Source organism: Callithrix jacchus, chromosome 13, assembly GCF_049354715.1.
Source record: "Callithrix jacchus isolate 240 chromosome 13, calJac240_pri, whole genome shotgun sequence".
NCBI lineage: Eukaryota > Metazoa > Chordata > Mammalia > Primates > Cebidae > Callithrix > Callithrix jacchus.
In genome coordinates, this window is record NC_133514.1 from 32,084,563 (window position 1) to 32,102,345 (window position 17,783).

Below are 17,783 nucleotides of genomic sequence, written 5' to 3' on the forward strand. Positions count from 1 at the left end.
AGTCACGTTCTCTTCATATACGTATAGATGTATTATTTAGTACATAAAGCTTTGTGAATACTATGTTTTGTGCATATTGGATCTTGTATTAAAATAAAATGAATCCCTTTATCAGATTTTCAATGTGTTTTCCCTCTGTTGAATTCTACTTTAACTGGAATTATTATTCTTACTCCCTTCTGTCTGTTTGCATTTGCTTCTTGTTTCTTTGTCTTACCTTTTGCTTTTAACTTTTCTGTGCCATTTGGTTTACATGTATTTCTAATGAACAGTGTACAATTAAAGGTTATTCCATTTTAATTTTTTTTTTCTTTCTTTCTTTTTTTTTTCAGACAGAGTCTTGCTCTATCACCCAGGCCAGAATGCAGTGGTGTGATCATAGCTCACTGGAGCCTAGAACTCCTGGGCTTAAGCCATCCTCCTGCCTCAGCCTCCCAGTAGCTAGGACTACAGACATACACTATCATACTCGGCTAGTACTTTTTACAGAGATGAGGTCTCCCTGTGTTGCCCAGGCTGGTCTCGAATCCTAGGTTCAAGCAATCCTCCAACCTCAGCCTCCCAAAGCGCTGGGGGAATGGGCACGAGTCACCGTGCCTGGCTTAACTTCTTTTTTAACAGAAGTACAAAAACTTTTATAGGTATAACTGACATTAGTCATCTTGGTTTAGCTATTTTTAATGCATCGTTGCTGTTTCTTTTATTTTATATCTTTTGTCATGTGTGTCTATATTTTTTGTTTTCCTCTAGTGTATGGGCAGGTATGGATACTTTTGTTAACCAAATAATATTAATACCAATACTCTGTAATTGTCAACACAAATAAAAACGGTATCTATTGACTTCTCTGTTGATCAGTTAAGGAAATTAGCATAATTTTTGTATCAATTGTTGATGTCATCTGGAATGTTAGACCCAAATATTAAGAAATTAATATTTCATTTAATCCTCACAACAATTCTGAACAATGGCATTAATCTCACATTGCAATTAACAATCCGAAACACAGATAAATTATTTCTGAAGCATATACAGGTAACAGGTGGTAGAATGAGAACTCAAATCCAAGGGCTTTGACTTTAAACCTCACTTTTTTTCCCCACTGTACTATGCTGAGTGAAAAAAATAAACAACTTTCTGATCAAACTCCAAGAATATAGATAATTTAGTTGTCAAATTTTAAGCTCCTAGCAATGTCATAACCTTCACAGGTTCATGTTTTTAATACTTTTTTTGAGCGAATTGCTGTACTTCCAGGCAGTGCTGGGCACATAAAAAGTGCTGCTCAGTAAATACTGTTGACTTAAATCCAAATAAAAGATCTCTTCAGTTGAAAGGTTAATTATTAATTTATTGATGAGAAAGCTACCATTTAATTATTTCCAGCATCATCTCTGTACAGTAAGTGATGTGGAAAGAATCTCTTGAATAGTTATGTAATTGAAAGGCACATATGTATCCTATTTCCTAGGGAAAGGATGTAATGGTAACTTTTCTGCAACTTGAAAATGGCTTCATCTCCCAATACTCTCTTGTTGCGAAAATCTTGACACTGGGGAGAAAATATGCAATTTACTCCAGAACTAATGGGAGCAAAGAGAGGGAAGCATTGGCCTACTTTAGGGTCAACATAATTAAAACTTCTCTGATGAACTGAGATGGTCCCCATTGGGAAAAGCTAACAAGATGTCTCCCTGAAGGACCCCCATTAATGAACACACTGTGAAGGCAGGGGGAGTGTGGCAATGGTGGCCAGCATTAGTATTCAGCCCAGGGTGCATCCAGAAGCTCTTCCTAAACCAACCAATCCAACATGAGTAACCAGAGGTGCTGTAACGTTATGAACACAGGCTTGGGGAAACAGATTCTTCCCCTCACAGAAGAATCTCTACGGCCTCTGCAGGAAGCTGGATGATCAGTAGCTCTGTCATAAACATAAGCAACGGTGCAGAAATAATGCAGGAACTGCTGTTTCAGTGATAAAATTAAGTGATAGGAGTGCGAGTGGCAGTAACAGATGCATCGCTGCAACAATAACAGTGCGCTAGTGGACTGATCACCCCTGTTCTTACTCCTCGTAGCCTTTGGAAATCAAAGTTGGTTCCTTGGTACTTACTAAGCCCACCTGGGGTTCTTAAAGAATTCAGGGTTGAGGAGGCAGACTTTAAGTAGGACTACCAGATAGATAAATAAGTAAATAAAACTACTACAGTTTTTAACTTTGAGTCTATTCCGTTCAATATTTGCCTGAAATTGAAATTTAACTGGATGCCTTGTATTTTATCTGTCAACTTCAGCTACAAGGTAAAGTTACTGAATATCTAAATCATTTGTCAGATGAGGTCTCAAATAGGGGTTACACTAGTTGATAAACAAAGTAGACAAGAAACAGTATTTTCTTTGTGATCCAATAGTATCTGCGCCTACCACTCTTTATTAAATCATTGAACTCTATTGCATTCCCTGATTTTCTTATAAGTCTTCCTCTATTCCCTGTGAGCTATTTGAGGGGAGGCAATGTGTCTTCCCCACCTCTGTATTCCTGAAGCTCAACACAGTGCCTGAGATAGTCATAAATATTTGTTGAAAGCTAAGTGAATGCTTGAGTAAATTAATTCCAGTTCCAATGAAGTTGGGTAAATTGTCATTTCATCCAGTAGAGGGCAGCTGTGTACCCAGTACTGTAGTGAGCAAGCCTCACATCAGTGCTGAGTGAAGCCTTTTGAACTTGAAAAAAATCTATACCTCCAGCTCGCTGCTTAACGGCAGTGTGGCCCCCACCCATGGCTGTGACAAAGATTCTTATTATTCTGTTGAAAAGCTTAATCAAATCTCAACCCATCCTTTCTTCTCTTTGGAAATGCAGGAACTCTCTTACCTGAAAATATTAGAAAGATCCAACCAGGTGATCTCTTTTTCTTGAGTAACAATTTTAGGTTGATACATTTATATAGAATTCTAAATATTCTAGGCATTGCCATTACCCTTTAACATATTCCATTAATATAATCTTTTAAAAACTATGTCCATATTACTTTTTGGCTTGTATCATGTATTAAGCTGCCTATCAGAGACAAATACAACTAAAAAAAGAAGTAGTAACGTTAATATACATTGTATGAAAGGGAAAAAGCATCATTACTCCCTTACAAGTGTCATACTTTTTGCGGTTTTCTTTTATTTTTTTGAGACAGAGTCCTACTCCATCGTCCAGGTTGGAGTGCAATGGTGCCATCATGGCACTACAGCCTCAACTTCCTGGGCTCAGTTGATTGTCCCACCTCGGTTTCCAAAGTAGCTGGGACTACAGGCACACATAACCACACCTGGCTAATTTTTGTATTTTTTGTAGATATAGGGTCCCACAACGTTGTTCAGCCTGGTCTCCAACTCCTGGGCTCAAGTGATCTGCCTGACTCAGCCTCCAAAGTGCTGGGAATAGAGGTGTGCGCACTGAACCTGACCTAGGTGTTATTATTATTTTTTTTTTTCTGGGGAAAAGATATACCCACTGAGCTACAATAATTTCTTTTCTTTTTTTTTTTTTTTTTTTGAGACGGAGTCTCGCACTGTCGCCTGGGCTGGAGTATAGTGGAGCGATCGTGACTCACTGCAACCTCTGCCTCCTGGGTTCAAGCGAATCTCCTGCTTCAGCCTCCCAAGTAGTTGGGATTACAGGTGCCTGCCACCGTGCTTGGGTAATTTTTTGTATTTTTAGTAGAGATGGGGTTTCCTTATGTTGGCCAGGCTGGTCTTGAACTCCTGACCTCGTGATCTGCCTGCCTCGGCCTCCCAAATTCTGGGATTACAGGTATGAGTCACCACGCCTGGCCGAGATGCAATAATTTATACAACCATAAAAAGGGGATATTCTTGTGTGATTGAGTCTCTATAGTACTGTGCAAAACAAAGTCAATAGTTAGCATGTTATGTCATTAATCCCCACAACCACTCCGTGAATTAGTCAGAGGAGGATTTACTATGAAGCTAATGAAGTTTAAGTTTCAGGGTCCTCATTTCACGATCCCTCCGCTAAGATCCTGACAGGGGCTGCAGCAATGTGCTTGCATGGCAGTATGTTTTGGTTAAAATTTACAAAAGTCACATATTTTAAAAGCAAGTGGTTAAGACCACCGATTCAATTTCATTTTCCCTCTTTCACTTTCCTTCATGTAGGATAGTGCTGAAAAGGTCGAGTGCAATTGTAGGATGTAGCTGTGGGGATCTTGAATTGGGGATACACTTAGTTTTAGTTTATGGAATGTATTAGCATGTTTCATGGTCACATCTGTGTACAGTACATATGTTGAGAGGTTGTATCATGATTTAAGTGTATTTTGCTACACTCAACACCGATACTTATTAGAATTCCTCTATCTATAGGACAAGAGATCACATATTGTATGATTCCACTTGTATGAAATGTCCAGAATAGGCGAATAGAAAATGGTGATGACTGTTCATGGATATGTCTCTTTGAGATGATAAAAACGTGCTGGCATTACATAGTGTTGTTACTTGCACAACATAGGGAATATACTGAAAGCCAATGAAATATGTAATTTCAAAGGCTGAGTTTTATGGTGTGTAAATTTTATCTAAAAAATTGGTTTAAATAGTTAAATTCTTATTCTCAGAGGCATGTTATCCTTTTACCTACAAAACCATTATAAAATAATGCAAAAGACTTACATGCTGAAAACAACCATGTAAAAGTAAAAAATGTCTGAAATACTTTAAAAAAAAGACTTACTGAAGTTTTAGTACAAGATTTCTCCTTCCATAGGGTCCATAGAGTTTTTTTTTTTTCACACCTGTTTGGAAAGAGATGTACTTGTATTAATGCTTCTAGCTGAATAAATTTTTTGTTGTACATAGTTCTAGGCATATAAATGACACTGAATAAATATTTTGATTTAGTGATTGATTCTCCAATCCCAGTCCAACCCATAAGTTACTGACGTTATGCCTAAGGAGCAACAGATTTGAGAAATACATGTAAGTCTAAGAATAAGGTAATGGATATATCTGACGCATCCTCTTGTTGATTCTTCAGCAAACATTATTTAGCTCTACTATGGTACACATTCTTCAAGTTAAAGGTAAAACCCTGGGGAGTAGAGCTCACACTGAAACCCTTCAGAAAATAAGTTTCTTAAGAAATGCCATAGGATTCAAAAATTAGCCTGGTGTGGTGGTGTGTGCCTGTAGTCCCAGCTACTCAGGAGGCTGAGGTGGAAGGATCACTTGAGCCCTTGAGGTCGGTCGCAATGAGGCAGCAATGAGCTGCAATGGTCACTGCACTTCAGCCTGTGTGACAGAGCAAGACCCTGTCTCAAAATAATAATAATAATGGTCAAGGTATGTTTCCTTAGGAGTTATTTTTGTTCATTTCCTGAAAAGCAATTCTGTTTGCCCCAGCTATAGTTTCTCTCACTTACAGTTCAGATCTTTTCCTTTAAATTTGGAATAACATGTTCTGATTTTGTTTACACCCAGTTCTTATTAAATGGGTACAAATGTGTATGCCTCATCTTTTTATCTTTTTTTTTTTTAAATAGCAGCTTGTGTCTTTTGTAGGTTCTTTGAGTTTTCAAATTTCTCTGAGGACAATAATTAGAAATTTTTAGGTCTCTCCTCTTCCTGAAATATTTCTTTCTTCTAGAGGGGGTTGCTCTGCTTATTTATCTTAAATGTTTTCTTTATGCTCTTGTTTTGTTTTGAGTGTCTAGGGACTCTAGGTTGTTGGTGCATACATTTCAATGACAGATGAGATTGTGCAGTACACAAGCTGGCCTGGAGTGCCTCCAATTCTGAAGGTCTGTTCCATGATAGCTTTTCTCACGAAGAGGAGGGGAGACAGGGTTCTAGAGGAAGGTGGGCAGGAATGTGGGGACAGACAGAATTCTTTTCAGAGTAGTGCAGATTGCACAGGTGTATAAAGGCCAGTTAAGCTCAGGCCTTTCATTTGCTGTAGTAAGACATTAACGTGGAGACAGTGTATAGTATATTTTGTGCAGCATGTTTTTTTTTTTTCCCTCACTTCCTTTTTTCCTTTGTGTCTGTTGTGGAGTGCAAAGCCTCACTGTCCCCATTGGTCTTCCAATTCATTTTGAAATTTATTCTCATCATACTTAACTAGGAAGCAAATATTTTAATCAGGTATTCTGTATGCAAAGAGTACAATTATTTATCTTATTTCATAACTCACTCCAACTCCAACTCACTGTGAACTTGGAGTTACTCCTAGAAACCCTTGCGGGGAGTGGTGCTCAGCCGTGCATCAGGCCTTTAATTTGGGCGGCAAGTTTCTAGTTATAGTTTCCACACTGGGCAAGGAACTTCCTTTTATGTATTTTCTTTCAGTTAAGTGAGATTTTGACAGGTATGAGATAAACACATTTGTGTAGACCACTAACTTGAATTAGTTAATATGCAAGCTTTAAATTTTAAGGCATATTGTCAAAATCAACCTTCCAAAATGAAATTTGCATCAGTTTGCAATTCTACCAACAGCAGAGCAGAGTGCCAATTTTCTCCTTCTCATGCCAGCTCTGGGTGGAATCTCTCCTCTAAATTTTTCTTAGCCTCATAAATTTAAAAATATATTGTTTGTGTTTATATTTCTTTGACTGCTAGTGAAGTTACCTATCTTTTCATCTGCGTGATTGCGTCTTAGCTTCAGTTCTTGGAAATTTTCTGTTTAATCCCCATTTATTTTTCTATTGAAGTGTTTGTTCATTTTTATTGATTTAAAGATATTTGTACATATTCAGCGTATTGTATTTTTGCCATATGTTGCATGTTTTTCTTTCCCAGTTTGTCATTTGTATTTTGTTTTTATGTATGGCATATTTTGCTCTAGAGTTTAAAAATAAGTTTTGTAGTCAAAGCTGTCAATGTTTTCCGTTCTGGTTTCTGATTTCAGTGTAATACTTAGAACATTCATTGGCTCTAGTTTTGCTAGAATTTTTTTTTGTTTCTTGAGATAATTGATTAATTTTCACATTTTCCTATTTTTTACAGCTTTGAATTTTTCTCCGAATATGGCTTTAGCTATATCCTAAAAGTTTTGATAAGGAGAGTTATCATTGTTGCTTTTCTAAATAATCTATAAATTCAGTTTTAATTTCTCTTTTATCGAGGAGCTAGAGGTGTCATTTAATATCTCCAGGCAATCACTTTTTTAAAAAGCTACCTTTTGGTCGATAGCTTCTATTTTTAATTTTATTTTTGTCAAGGATTTCTACTTTGTAGAATGTACTATTTACTAGCAACATGATGCAATTGCAATTATTCTGAAAAACTCATCATTAACCATCCTCATGAGATCACTCATGCCTGTCATTATCTCTGTTTACAGATCATGTATTTCTCAACCTCACCTGAACTACTGTAATTTGATATTTACTGGCTTCTCTTTCTTCAGAACACCTCTTACTTTATGCTTTCTCTCCATTTCTAGAAACATGTATGAAATATTTTGAGAAATGTAGAGAATGGTCTTCTGAAACTTTGTAGAGTCTTTTTGTGAATCCAGACCCCAGCTAGATGAGAAGCTGTAGAGACCTAGAACTAGACTTTAAAGGTAGTATAAGCCCTACAATAACAGATGCAACAGCATGCCTAGGAGGATGGGAAGAAGACCAGACCAATAGGCAGAACAAAGTTTTTAAGGCAGCTGAAAAATCCAACAGGATTCATCTCAGGATAGTCCAAATGTAGAGGAACCTGTGCTTTAAGAGGCTTGTAGAATAAATACAGGTGAATTCTGGAGGCAATGGGAAACAGATTCAAGTAGGTAGGTCAACCACTGGAACCAACAATTGAGAACAATTCAGATTTCCAATACTAAAAAGATTGCCAGCCAGGAAAGGTGACCAAGATAAGAATCAGGAACGTGGAACAAGAGAGAACGCTAGTCACTACAACTTATGTACGAAGTCTCAGAGGTGAAAAACAGTAAATGTAATGATATCAAATTCAATACTCTTGACTTAGAATCCCTTGAATATCTTCTTCCTAAATTAGAATTGACCCTTGTGATGAAGTATCTCCTGATTTAGGGTAGGTGGTTGGTAACAGGAAGGAGAGATACCAGGCATAATCTGACATAACATATGGAAAACTCAATTATTTTATTGTAAGCCTCCCTTTGTAAATGGTGCTATACAGTAGAACATTATTTCTATTAAAAAGAAATGTTTAATTCATGCATTGAAATAAATTGATAATAGAACTAATAAATGTATCTATTACACCAAAATATAAATAGTAATATAGTTCCCACTTTGCTGAGTAAAGACTAGAATATTTTTATTTATATATAGAAAAATATGGCTGGGAGTGGTGGCTCATGCCTGTAATCCCAGTACTTTGGGAGGATGAGGCAGGCAGATCACCTGAGGTCAGGAGTTCAAGACCAGCCTGGCCAACATGGTGAAACCCATCTTAACTAAAAATACAAAAAAATTAGCCAGACGTGGTGGGGCATGCCTGTAATCCCAGCTACTCAGGAGGCTGAAGCAGGAGAATTGCTTGAACCCAGGAGGTGGAGGTTGCAGTGAGCCAAGATTGTGCCACTGCACTCCAGCCTGGGTGGCTGAGCAAGATGCCATCTCAAAAAAAGAAAAAAAAAAAAAAAAAGAAAAATATGAGTGAAAATCTGAGCCTGACAGACTGTAAGCCCTCCATAAATATTTTTGAACTAACTAAGGAATAAATGAATAAGAATCATGGTATAATTTATATAAGCAAAAAAATAAAAAAGGAGGGGAGAGAAAAAGTTAACATTCATTAGAAGGAGAATAAAAAAATCTAACACATTCATACTATGTAATGCTATTGATCATGAAAAACATTTGAGAGATATTTTTGTATTGACACAAACTGAATGATGTTTATGATATTTTAAAACCAATTAATAAAGAGAATAATAGACCTCCATATAGCCATTATCTAGCTTCAACAACTATCAACATTCTGGAATTCTCATTTATCTCCCTCTTTTGTTTATGATAGATTTGAGGTATAAAACATACACGCATACACATAGTGTCATCCAATTTTTGTTTAAAATTGTAACAAACTGTGTGTGTGTGTGTGTGTGTGTGTGTGTGTGTGCGCGCGCATGAGCCCTTAGTAGGCAATCTAGAATAAAATATGTCATTCTGTTAACAATCATTTTCTGTAGTGCGTGAGAGTGAGGTATTTAAGGGTAGGAAATCTAGATGAGATTAAATTTTTAAACAAAGCTGCACGTGCACCCCTGAACTTAAAATAAAATTTTTTTAAAGATTTAATTTTTTCCTTTATGTTCCTTTGTTGTTGGATTTTTAAATGATAGAGTTTTGTAATTACCCTGACGCTTATAGAGAACACTTCATAACTGGCTGTGTTAAGCTGATAATTTAACTTGGATCACATATACAAACTCTACACTTTTATCTCCCTTTGCCCCACATTTTGTGTTTTCATTTCTTTGTTTTTGTTTTGAGATGAAGTCTTGCTTAGTCACTCAGGCTGGAATGCAGTAGCATGATTGTAGATCACTGCAGTCTTGAACTCCTGGGCTCAAGCAAGCCTCCTGCCTCAGCATCCTGAGAAGCTGGAACTAAAGGTGCATACCACCACACCCAGCTAATTTTAAAGTTTTTTTTTTTGTAGAGACAAGGTCTTGTTATGTTGACCAGGCTGATCTAAAACTTCTGGCCTCAAATATCTCCCCTGCTTCAGCTTCCCAAAGTGTAGAGATTACAGGCATGAGCCACTGTTCCTAACTCTCTCTCTCTCTCTTTTTTTTTTTTTTTTGAGTCAGGGTCATGCTCTGTTGCCCAGGCTAGAATGCAGTGGTACAGTCACGGCTTGCTGTAGCCTCAACCTCCTGGGCTCAAGCTATCCTCCCACCTCAGCCTCATGAGTATCTGGTACTACAGCCATGCACCACCATACCTTGCTAACTTTTTAATTTTTTTGCAGAGACAAAAGTTTCACCGTGTTGCCCAGGATGATCTTGTACTCCTGGGCTCATGAGATCCTCCTGCCTTGACCTCCCAAATGGCTAAGATTACAGGCATGAGCCACTGCACCCAGCCTGTCCCACATTTTCTGTTTTTGATATTGCAATTTGCAGTTGTAATAGTTTGTATCCTTAACAAAATATTACAGTTTTTGTTGTTTTTAAGTTTTGCCTTTTAACTTTCATATTAGCGATATAATTGATTTACCCAGTGTCATTACAGTGTTAGTGTTATGAATTTGACAATGTACTTACTTTTACTTCCAAATGTTTTCATATTTTAGTTAGCATCCTCTTCCTTTAGTTTGAAAACTCTCTTTAGCATTTCTTATGAGGCAGTTCTAGTGGTGATAAACTTTCATGTTTTGGTTGTCTGAGAAAGTCTTTGTCACCTCTTCAGTTTTGAAATACAAGGTTACCAGGTATAGTATTATGGGTTGACTTTTTTTTTTCTTTCAGGATTTTCATATATCACCCCACACTCCCTCTGGCCCATAAGGTTTCTTCTGAAAAATCCACTGATAATCTTATGGTGATTGCCTTGTATGTAACAATTTGTTATTCCCTTGCTGCTTTCAAAATTATCTTTGTCTTTAATTTGATAATTTGAATATGACATGCCTCAGTGCAGGTCTTTTTGGAATTATCTTATTTTGTGCTCTTTGTTCTTCTTGGATATGGATTTTTTTTCTTAATTGTACTTTAAGTTCTGGGGTACCTGTACAGATCTTGCAGGATTATTGCCTAGGTACACACAGGCCATGGTGGTTTGCTGTCTCCATCCCCCTTGTTACCTACATCAGGCATTTCTCCCAGTGTTATACCTCCCCAACATCCCCACCCCCTGCTGTCCCTCCCCTAGCCCCCCATCCCCCCAAAGACCCCAGTGTATGGTGTTCCCCTCCCTGTGTCCACGTGTTCTCATTGTCCAACACCCGCCTATGAGTGAGAATACGCAGGTTTGGTTTTCTGTTCTTGTGTCAGTTTGCTGAGAATGATGGTTTCCAGATTCATCCATGTCCCTACAAAGGACACAAACTCATCGATTTTTATGGCTGCATAGTATTCCATGGTGTACATGTGCCACATTTTCTTTGTCCAGTCTATCATTGATGGACATTTGGGTTGGTTCCGGGTCTTTGCCATTGTAAACAGTGCCACAATGAACATACGTGGGCATGTGTCTTTATAATAGAATGATTTATAAGCCTTTGGGTATATACCCAGTAATGGGATTGCTGGGTCAAATGGAATTTCTATTTCTAGATCTTTGCGGAATTGCCACACTGTCTTCCACAATGGTTGAACTAATTTGCACTCCCACCAACAGTGTAAAAGTGTTCCTATTTCTCCACATCCTCTCCAGCATCTGTTGTCTCCAGATTTTTTAATGATTACCATTCTAACTGGCATGAGATGGTATCTCATGTGGTTTTGATTTGCATTTCTCTAATGACCAGAGATGATGAGCATTTTTTCATATGTTTGTTGGTCTAATAAATGTCTTATTTTGAAAAGTGTCTGTTCATATCCTTTGTCCACTTTTGAATGGGTTTTTTTTTTTTATCTTCTTGTAAATCTGCTTTAGTTCTTTGTAGATTCTGGGTAGATTGCAAAAGTTTTCTTCCATTCTGGTGGTTGCTGGTTCACTCTAATGATTGTTTCTTTTGCTGTTTAGAAACTCTTAAGTTTAATTAAATTCCATTTGTCTATTTTTGCTTTTGTTGCCATTGCTTTTGATGTTTTAGTCACGAAGTCCTTGCCTATGCATATGTCCTGAATGATATTGCCTAGGTTTTCTTCTAGTGTTTTTATGGTGTTAAGTCTTATGTTTAAGTCTTTAATCCATCTGGAGTTAATTTTAGTGTAAGGTGTCAGAAAATGGTCCAGTTTCTGCTTTCTGCACATGGCTAGCCAATTTTCCCAACACCATTTATTAAACAGGGAATCCTTTCCCCATTGCTTGCTTTTGTCAGGTTTGTCAAAGGTCAGATGATTGTAGACGTGCGGCATTGCTTCCAAGACCTCTGTTCTGTTCCATTGGTCTATATCTCTGTTTTGGTGCCATTACCATGCTGTTTTAATTACTATAGCCTTAAAGTATAGTTAAAAGTCAGGTAGCTTGGTGCCTCCAGCTTTGTTCTTTTTGTTTAGGATTGTCTTGGCTATGTGCACTCTCTTTTGGTTCCATATGAAGTTTAAAGTATTTTTTTCCAGTTCTGTGAATAAGGTCATTGGTAGCTTGATGCAGATAGCATTTAATCTATAAATTGCTTTTGGGCAGTATGGCCATTTTCATGATAGTGATTCTTCCTAACCACGAGCATGTAATGTTTTTGCATCTGTTTGTGTCCTCTCTTATTTCCTTGAGCACTGGTTTGTAGTTCTCCTTGAAGAAGTCCTTCACATCCTTTGTTAGTTGTATTCCTAGATATTTTATTCTCTTTGAAGCAATTGTGAATGGGAGTTTGCTCATTATTTGGCTCTCTGTTTGTCTGTTATTGGTATATAGGAATGCTTGTGATTTTTGCACATTGATTTTGTATCCTGAGACTTTGCTGATGGTGCTTATCAGCTTAAGGAGATTTTGGCTGAGATGATGAAGCTGGATTTCTATTTTCTTCCCCAAGTGTGGGAAGTTTTCTGTCACTGTTTCTTTGGATATGTTTTCTGTCTCATTCTGCCTCTCCTTTCTTTCTGGTACATTGATAGCGCATATGTCATTATGCTTGATGGTGCCCCATAAGTCTCTTAAACTATCCTCGCTTTTTGCTCCTCTGCTCATATAATTTCCAGTGATCTGTCTTTGAGTTCATCCATTCTTCCTTTGCCTGTTCTTGTCTGCTGTGGAATGCCTCTACTGAATTCTTTTTAGTTTGGTTATAGTATTTTTCAGCTCTGTGATTTCTGTTTGGTACTTTTTAATACTTTCTATTTCTTTGTTAAAATTCTCAGTTTGGGCAGGAGGATTGCTTGATCCCAGAAGTTCAAGACCAGGCTGGGCAACGTGGCAAAATCCCATCTCTACCAAAAATACAAACATTAGCTGGGCATGGCGGCGTTCCCTCAGTACCAGCTACTGGGGAGGCTGAGATGGGAAGATAGTTTGAGCCTGGGATGTGGAGGTTGCATTAGGCCAATATTGTATCATTTCACTCCAGCCTGGGTGACAGAGCCAGACCCTGCTTCAAATAAAAAACAAAAAGCAAAGGAAATTCTCAGTTTGCTCTTGTGTTGCTTTCCTGACATTGGTGAGCATCTTTACAACCATTATTTTTAATTCCTTGTCAGATAAGTCACACATCTTCACTTCATTCTGGTCAGTTTCTGGAGATTTATCTTCTTTCTTTATTTGAAATATATTGCCCTATTTCTTCATTTTCCCTTACTCTCTGTGTTGGTTACTGCATGTTAGATAAGACATTACCTTTCCCAGTCTTGTCATATTGGCCTCATGCATGAGATTTTAAGGCGCCAGATATTTTATTTACTTATTAAGACAGGGTCTCACTCTGTTGCCCAGACTGGAGTGCAGTGGCTCAATCCTAGCTCATGGGAGCAGCATCGACCTCCTGGGCTCAAGAGAGCTTCCCACCTCAGCCTTTCAGTGGGACTACAAGCATGCACCGCCACGCCTGGCTAATTTTTTATTCTTTTGTGGAGATTGGGTCTCACTACAGAGATTTTTAAGTGCCTGTCAAATCTCTGTGTTTGTCCAGACTGCTATCTCTCTGTTTTAGGTGACCCCTCTGGAACTTAGGATGTGCTACTTCCTGTTAGTACTTCAAGACTGGTGAGGAAAGAAGGTAAGAGCTAGACTCTCTAGAGGTATCTGGGAAAATTGAGGTGTTGAATGTATGTTCCAGTTCCTTCTGTCTTCATCGTGAAACTGAGTGTAGGCATTTTTCTCTTGCTCTCTGCACTAAGATGGATAGAGAATCTGTGGCAAATGCCTGTATTCATGTTCAGGTTGCACCCTCTGATTCTGGGAACATAGATGCTGGAAGTGGGTCTATTGTATATCTACCTCTATGTTTTGTGTGGTGTAGGGTCACTCAGATATGCAAAGCCCATTGACTCCCAGATCTAGGTCATTAAAGAGAAGCTATATGCCGGGAACGGTGGCTGTGCCTATAATCCTAGCACTTTGGGAGGCCAAGGTAGGTGGATCACCTGAGGTCAGGAGTTCTAGACCAGCCTGGGCAACATGGTGAAATCCTGTTGCTACTAAAAATACAAACATTAGCTAGGTGTGGTGGTGCGCACCTTATTCCCAGTTACTAGAGAGGCTGAGGCAGGAGAATCACTTGAACCCAGGAGGTGGAGGTTGGAGTGGGTCGAGATTGCACCAGTGCACTCCAGCCTGGGCAACACTGGGAGACTCCATCTCAAAATAAATAAATAAATAAATAGTGCTCGCTTCAACAGCACATATACTAAAATTGGAATGATACAGAGAAGGTTAGCATGGCCCCTGCAGAAGGATGTCATGCAAATTTGTGAAGTGGTCCATATTTTTTACCATTGTAGAAGACAGTGTGGTGATTCCTCAAGGATCTAGAAATAGAAATACCATTTGACCAAGCAATCCCATTACTGGTTGTATACCCAAAGGATTATAAATCATTCTATTATAAAGACACATGCACATACATATCTTCATTTCAGCACTGCTTACAATAGCAAAGACTTGGAACCAACCCAAATGCCCATCAATGATAGACTGGACAAAGAAAATGTGGCACATATGCATCATGGAATACTATGCAGCCATAAAAAAGGATGAGTTCATGTCCTTTGCAGGGACATGGATGAAGCTAGAAACCATCATTCTCAGCAAACTGACATGAGAACAGAAAACCAAACACCACATGTTCTCACTCATAAGTGAGTGTTGAACAACGAGAACACATGTACACAGGGAGGGGATCGTCACACACTGGGGCCTGCTGGGAGGTGGGAGGGCTAGGGAAGGGAAAGCAGGGGGTGGGGGGATTGGAGAGGGGTAACATTAGGAGAAATACCCAATGTAGGTGATGGGGGGATGGATGCAGCAAACTGCCATGGCATGTGTATAGCTATGTAACAATCCGGCATGATCTGCGCATGTATACCAGAACTTAAAGTATAATAAATAAACACATACATACATACATACATACATAAAATAAAGAGAAGCTATAGAAGTTGTGGCACTCAGTGTATGGCAAAACTCCTTCCAGGCAGAATGGATAGGCCTGGATTTATGGGGTGGGCCAGAGAGAAGGCTTAGGAAGTGCCAAGGTCTGGCTCTGGCTGATAAGGGCTATTGTTTGTCCTACTAGTTTCCTGATGCAAGTTTGTTAGAAGCCATCAAGTAGCCACTGAAGGTGTGTACTGTAAGCCCCTTCCAAAGAGAAAATGGGAGCTGCACATTTCCACCTCTCTTCTGCACTACTCCAACAGGGTGCAGCCCCAGGAAGTGTTTGCACAACTGTTTAAAACCACCTCTTTGTTCCATGATCTAGGGAGACTCAGATATGCCTAATCCCTTCTGCTCCCAGAGCTAAGAGGCTCAGGATGGAGTCCTCTGGGAGGCAGCTGTAACAGTTTGGATGCTTGATGCATGGCACAAACCCCTTCCTGCAAGAAACAAGAAGCTGCATTTTTAAAGCTCCTTCTTTGCACTGCTCCTGGGGAATAAAGCCCCTGGAAGTTCTTAAGTGCCACTTTTTTTCTGTGATCTAAAGAGATGTGTATGCCAGTGCCCTGTGCCCTTGCCCCCAAAACTAGAAAGTTTAGGATGCTGTTTTTTGGTTGGAAGCAACACAAGTTGGGAGGCTTGATGTATGGACCAACTTCTTCCAGGAGGGATTAATAGACATGGAGTTATTTCTGGGTAAGCTGGGAGAGAAAGCTCTGGAGGTAGATCTGCTTCTCAGGTAGGCAGGGATGCTTTAATACTTGTGTGTCCCTTTAACTTCCTGATGCAAGTTAGTTAAAAGCCAGGCTGCCAAGTAGCCACTGAGGGAGTATGTCATGAACCTCTTCCAGGGAGAAACGAAGGCTGCATTTTTTTTTTTTTTTTTTTGAGACAGAGTCTCGCTCTGTCACCCAGGCTGGAGTGCAGTGGCCCGATCTCACTGCAACCTCCACCTCCTGAGTTCAAGCGATTCTCCTGCCTCAGTCTCCCGAGTAGCTGGGACATACAGGTGCGGGCCACCACGCCCAGCTAATTTTTGTACTTTCAGTAGAGATGGGGTTTCACCACATTGACCAAGCTGGTCTTGAACTCCTGACCTCGGGATCCTCCCGCCTCAGCCTCCCAAAGTGCTGGAATTACAGGCGTGACCCACTGCACCTGGCCAAAGTCTGTATTTTTAAAGTCCCTTTTCTGCATTGCTCCCAGGGTATGAAGCCCTTGGAAGTTCTTGAGAATCCATGTAAAACTGCTGCTTTTTCCCTGCAGTCTAGAGAAACTTGCATGTGTTTAATCCCCTGTGCTTCTAGAATCAGTGAATTAAGAATCAGACCATAGGGAATTTTAGAATTAGGGTGCTATATGTGAGGTCCAAACCCTCCTCTCCACAGGGAAGAGCTGGTTGTTCCTTTCCCAATTTGATGGTGCAGTGCCCGTAGTGGAGCCCACTCCCAAGTATGCCTCAGTTCTTCCTACCCATACGATGCAGATATTTTCTCAGTTGCCCAATGGATAGGAGTCTCTCAACTGGTCTCCAACTTTCTCCCAGAAGGAATTAACCCATGAATAGATGTTTATTTGGTGTGTCTATGGGTAGAGGGAGAATCAGGAGCTTCCTATTCTGCCATGTTGCTGATGTCACCCAGAATGTTTTTTTCAACATCATGTAGTATCTTTCCAACTGTAGGGAGGCAAAACTTTACTTCTGTCCTCTTAGAGTCTCAGGTTAAGAAATGAGGCTAAGGCTGGGTGCAGTGGCTCACGCCTGTAATCCTAGCACTTTGGGAGGCCGAGGTGGGAGGATCACAAGGTTGGGAGTTCAAGACTAGCCTGGCCAACATGGTGAAACCCTGTCTGTGCTAAAAATACAAAAATTAGCTGGGTATGGAGGCACTTGCCTATAATCACAGCTACTTGGGAGGCTGAGGCAGGAGAATCGGTTGAACCCGGGAGGCAGAGGTTGCAGTGAGCCGAGATCACATCATTGCACCCCAGCCTAGGCAACAGGGTGAGGCTCTGTCTTATTAAAAAAAAAAAAGAAGTGAGGCTAGTGCCTAATGTTGACAAAAGCAGAAAGAGTGCCTGCTATGGACTGAATTGCCCCCTAATTCATGTTTCAGCACTAACCCCTTGAAAATTCAATTGTCATAAGATGGATTAACAGAAGAAAAGCATACAGGTTTTATTTTACATGTACCTGGAATTTCCCATTAGAAAATGAGGACCCAAAGAAGTGGCAGATCCCAAATGCTTACATGGTAGGTTGGCCAAAGAGTGGCAATTGTGGGAAAGTAACTAAAATGTATGGGAAGGCAAAATAAGACAAGAGTTATTTTAACAGTATCTGTTTATATAGATTTTTTTCAGCCTTGACTCCCTGACTCTGGTGATAAGAATGTTTTTTCTCTCCTGGTACAGAAAAAAAAAGTGTGACCTCAGAGTGTCCCTTTTATATCTGCTACTTTTCATGTGCCTTCAGCTCAAAATAATTTCTATGCCAAAGTGGCGTTTTTTTTTTTTTTTTTTTTCAGAGTCTCACTCTGTTGCCCAGGCTGGAATACAGTGGCATGATCTTGGCTCACTGCA

The 17,783-nt window shown here is 39.4% G+C and overlaps 1 non-coding gene across 1 annotated transcript; it reads left to right on the forward strand.

The window, feature by feature from the left end:
* The first annotated feature begins 14,430 nt into the window (after positions 1 to 14,430).
* On the forward strand, positions 14,431 to 14,537 carry LOC118146993 (U6 spliceosomal RNA). The gene has a single exon (XR_004733176.1). It is a non-coding gene; the product is annotated as a U6 spliceosomal RNA (small nuclear RNA).
* Positions 14,538 to 17,783: the final 3,246 nt, after the last annotated feature.